This window comes from Bombus fervidus, chromosome 5 (genome assembly GCF_041682495.2).
Source record: "Bombus fervidus isolate BK054 chromosome 5, iyBomFerv1, whole genome shotgun sequence".
In the NCBI taxonomy this organism is placed as follows: domain Eukaryota; kingdom Metazoa; phylum Arthropoda; class Insecta; order Hymenoptera; family Apidae; genus Bombus; species Bombus fervidus.
Window position 1 is genome coordinate 17,643,189 of NC_091521.1, and position 5,498 is coordinate 17,648,686.

General features: G+C 35.4%; 1 long non-coding RNA gene across 1 annotated transcript; it reads right to left on the reverse strand.

Annotated features, from left to right (window-relative positions):
• Window positions 1–3,786: 3,786 nt before the first annotated feature.
• Window positions 3,787–4,690, reverse strand: LOC139987568 (uncharacterized). The gene is made up of 2 exons (XR_011799878.1): window positions 4,523–4,690; window positions 3,787–4,226 (listed from the first exon to the last, which is right to left on the reverse strand). It is a non-coding gene; the product is annotated as an uncharacterized lncRNA (long non-coding RNA).
• Between the last annotated feature and the right edge of the window lie 808 nt (window positions 4,691–5,498).

Genomic DNA, 5,498 nt, shown 5'->3' on the forward strand with positions numbered 1-5,498 from the left:
CAACGTTACGCGATTGGTCGATCGGTCGACCCGCGACCGTATCGAAACTTCCTCTTCGTCCTCTTCGTCCGTCTACTAAGCCTTTCCTTCGCTTCTTTCTACCGCGGATCGCCTCCTCACGGTCGTCGTTCGCCCACGCGTTTCTTTTTTTCTTTCTTTCCGCTCTACGAATATCCGAATGTTTTTTAAATATGTATTAATTATTACGTATCGATCGATGGCGTTTGGCTTCTCTTTAAGGATTATTATTAAAGAAATGTAACGACGTACGTGTAGACATTTATTCCAACGACTTTATCTTCGATTGCTATATATTCGCTCGCCATGTGCCAATACACGAACTAGCTGACTGATTGATTTTAATAGTTGTAAACAAGTGGCGAGAATTTATGAGGGAACATTTAAACGCAATTTGCACACGGTTGGTTTGGTTAGGCAGTTCGAAGAATACGCTTTCGTATAGCAAGTACATATACGTTGTTTCTGTCATCGTTCTGCGTAATACTTTCAGGTTCGAACACGAGGAATGTAAAATGTTTCGAGATTAATACGTGTTAACTATAGAGGTAGAGAGTAAGGAAACGCACGTGGATGCAGAGGTTGTTATTAATACATCGTTGTACTTGACACGTATCAATCATGATATCGGTATAAAATTAATTAAAAACATTCAAATCGATAAAGACGATGCTATAAATACGAAGCTGTTTCGTTTACAACGCTATAAGAGTTCAAAGTATCAAGTATCAAAATTATAATTGTTTGGAAAATTATAATTATTTTTAACAGGTAATAACGTGACCATTTATTTTTCCATTTGATCCTTCGTCACTGGCAGACTATTTACAATTAATAAAGAATATAATACAGTTCGTATCGTTAAACAAACGATTATATTCTTAAACTTAAATAATCTAATTGAATGTAATAGCGTTAAAGAATAACTAATTCTCTAAAAATTATCTGAATAATATTAATAAATATTATTCTCAGAATAAGACCTAATCTAAATCTTACGCATAGAATAACGTCGTACTTATGTTAATCGATCATGAGACTGACCGTAAATAATAATATAGATTGTATGATAAACAAAATGACATCATATTCGCGGTAACAGATCATGAGACATTCTAATCATAAATAATCGTCTGAGCATTTGATCGTGAGTCATCGTCTAATTAGACGATGATCAATTTTACACCACCGATATACGTTAGTGATAAAAATTATTAACATCTCGTTGCCATATTAAGAAAACCCTTGTACCGATACAATATTCTACCCTTATTTATTAATACTCTATACATTCGTATGAAAGAATTTGGTGTATAATATCTTTAACTTGGGCGAACCTAAATAATCCAAAAAAAATTACAAATCCGCCTTATGTTGCAAGTACCTAAAAGTGCTGTTTACAGCTTCTTATAATATTCGACGATGTTTACCTATTAATTTATTGCTTCTCAGAAAACTATCGTCAATCGTCAAAAATTACTGACATCTCGTTGCCATATTACGAAAACCCTTGTAGCGATACAATATTCTACCCTTATTTCTTAATACCCTATACATTCGTATGAAAGAATTTGGTGTATAATATCTTTAACTTGGGCGAACCAAAATAATCCAAAAAAAAATTACAAATCCGCCTTATGTTGCAAGTACCTAAAAGTGCTGTTTACAGCTTCTTATAATATTCGACGATGTTTACCTATTAATCTATTGCTTCTCAGAAAACTATCGTCAATCGTCAAAAATTACTGACATCTCGTTGCCATATTACGAAAACCCTTGTAGCGATACAATATTCTACCCTTATTTATTAATACTCTATACATTCGTATGAAAGAATTTGGTGTATAATATCTTTAACTTGGGCGAACCTAAATAATCCAAAAAAAATTACAAATCCGCCTTATGTTGCAAGTACCTAAAAGCGCTGTTTACAGCTTCTTATAATATTCGACGATGTTTACCTATTAATTTATTGCTTCTCAGAAAACTATCGTCAATCGTCTAGAAATTATACGATTAATGGCTCTTTTGTTGAAATTTTCGTGGAAATGTCGAAAGTGATCGATTCGGAAATACGATTTTGTAACACTCGATTTCTGCAATTTGACAGTCTTTGTATTTGAAGAGTTGGCGACCGTTTAGCTATTCTTTCTCGTTTTCGAGCAAACCGACCGCGTTAAACTCAATCGTTTCTACCTGCTGACAAGCGTCAAGCCAAATTGACATTGGCAATACCCGATACTCGGTTGCTCGATGCGAGGCCTTCTCCAAGGCTGCAGGCACGTGTATATTCGTCGTGAAAATGTCATTGCTCGTGTGGTCGTCCGTAAATATATTACGAGATACGTAACGATAAGTTAGAACACGATCTTCACACGTATTCGTGAGTTTCCTTGGATAAAAACGTAATCAGCTCGCACTCGATTTGTTTCCATTTAAATGGCTTTCTAATTCTTGATACTCTCTGTCCCGTTTCGCGTTGATTTTACAATTTCTACAATCAAACCGATCGATAGCTATAGCTCGGATACTCGTGATTTTGTGGTATCTTTCGGTTCCTCTTTCCTGGAACGTTTTCGATTTAGAAACGCGTGTTTAGTTTAGTACAAAGGACCATTGTCATGTTTGACAACGCTAGCTTTGACTATGGTTTGTTTAAATTTAACCATAGCGTTAAGCGTGGAATTTTAAAGGAATTCCTTACTTACTTGATAATTGTACCAAATACCAAATAGAATCGGAAAAATGAATAGAAAGACGAGAAGGGGACATATTGGAAAAAACGAGTAGGAAAAATTGTTGAACGCTAGCCTTGACTATGGTTTCTTTAAATTTAACCATAGCGTTAAGCGTGGAATTTTAAGGGAATTCCTTACTTACTTGATAATTGTACCAAATACCAAATAGAATCGGAAAAATGAATAGAAAGACGAGAAGGGGACATATTGGAAAAAACGAGTAGGAAAAATTGTTGAACGCTAGCCTTGACTATGGTTTCTTTAAATTTAACCATAGCGTTAAGCGTGGAATTTTAAAGGAATTCCTTACTTACTTGATAATTGTACCAAATACCAAATAGAATCGGAAAAATGAATAGAAAGACGAGAAGGGGGCATATTGGAAGAAACGAGTAGGAAAAATTATTGATCAAGCTTTATGATGTCACTGGTGACTTTTGATCTTTGTTTACGAAGAAAATGTTTAGTCATCTCCACCTCCGTTCGATTTTGCGGAAACTCTTCGAGATATCTTTATCCAATTTCGCAATTGAAATTCGATTACGGTTCAAGGATCGCACAGTCTGAGATGAGAATAATTAAGTACCGCGATCAATTACAGTCCTATTTCCCTGTTTTCCATTCTACCTTCACCTTTCGTAGCAGATCTCCTTAATCCTGCCTGAAATTAATCGTCTGTCATTGTTAAGGATTTATCGAGTCGAAACTAGGGGCGAGAAATCGACTAACGGATTTATCCTCAACACCGGTGTAAATACATCTGTTTAAATACGTTCTAGTGACGTTCGGACGTTCTTTAAATCGTATCTCGCTGGACACGAAAATACGTTCGCGTGATGAATGCGATGACGCCATTGTAAGCGCGTTCTCACCAGTGAAAATAGGAGGCAAATAACGGAATTTTCCTGTTGCATAGTTGCGGCAACTGCTTTTACAATTGCTCTCGATGCATCGTAAATTTGCCATAATTAATTTAAAGGAGACATCGGATTTTTACGATTCTGGGAGATTCGAAGAAGCGAACCGGATGTTAAAGACGAAGAAAGAATTTTATAGTTTACGGTGTTACTCATCAGCTATTTCGAAGCGTATAGCTTAGACTAAACTATGGACAATTATCCCGAAACATACAGTTTAAACCGGAGTAGTGTTTCTAGTGTTAAAAAATATTCAACAGAAGAGATTTTCCGACTCTAACTCGTAAGAAGGATGGAAGAAAGCTGATCTTTCAGATTTGGCACTCTTCGGTCATTCGCGGCGACCTCCTAGCACGTATATACCGGGTACTCTAAATGTAACTTTATTTTTGTTGCCTGTACCGATCGACCCAGCGATACAGATTCGGATGAAGCGTATTTATTTGCAATTCGGCCACGGCCAGACTGGCCTGCGTCACGTTGATAGACCCCCATGACGCGTTTATACCGTTACACGTCAATCGATACCTTCCAAATTAATCGTCATACTTATCTGGAAAAGATTTATTACCCTCTTATCGTAGGAATTTTTATCGAATTTATATTTTTACATCTTACTACTATTTCGTTGAATTTTATATTTTTCTCTGCATCTACAATAGCTTGTTATAGAACTTGCTATAGTTATCGATTGAAATTTAGGATCTCCTATAATGTGACGAAATATTCATTTCATCGACACGATTATTCATAAAGTTATTAACATTTGGTTTAGCAAGTAAGCAACGCTTCGTAGTAACGCTAACGTTTAGAATAATTCTCGCATCGTCTGTAAAATAACGTTTTTACCTGTATCAGAGATATCTCAACGTGCTAATCGTGAGAAATTTTCTTCTGTTCGACGAACAATGCGATAACTGTTAGTTACAACGAAATTATACAAAGAGCGATAAGCTCTGCTGGCTTCGTCAAGAGGTAAATTACAGTAGCCATTTTAAGTTGCACAATAGACAAAGATTTCCTGTTGGCACAGTAGTAATACATACCGGTTACTGGTACACGGTAATATAGTAGAAGAAGGACGATTGCGAAAGTTAGAATTTAGAAAACTACGACAATATAGCTTTAACAATGTAGTTATTACACGTACAACGATCAATTATTAAATATAATTGTTAAAAACCGTCTAATCGTCATTTGGATTTTGGCCTGCAATATATCGAAAGAAAAAGATGATCGATTCTTATTCGTAAAGTATCGAATAGTACGAGAAAAGTTATCTTTGATCGATAATTAAGTAGAAGGAAATTGAGGTTTATGTTTATGAGACATGCGAAAATGTAATGGGAAGCTTAGCATATTCTCTATTTCCGGTTGCTGTAGCTTTAATTTCTATCGCGTGACTGCAGAAAATCCTCTTGAAAACTGGTGAGAGGCTAAGGGATGGTAAAGGGTGGTTGCAAGATTAACTTAAACCACGAAATGATTCAAAGAGTATGTAAAAACATAAATATCGTTTGCTTGCTGAGATTTATTCAATTTTTAAACTGGACAAATTCCTTAAATACATTTACAGGATAATTAGCCCTTCGCAGCTGGAGATTCGAATAGCCTATATATCAAATTCAATGGAGTTTTTTGATTCTTTGTTACGTTTGCTTTTCGAGAAAGTAAGCACGAACTTTTTGTATATTTTCATAGGTAATAATATACGATTAATCAACGATTTGGAAAATTCGAAAGTTTCGTTAAAAGATCTGCGTTTAGAAATTTGATGAATTTCAACTTTTCTTCTAATGTTCTAAATCGATCGTCGGTCGTGAAT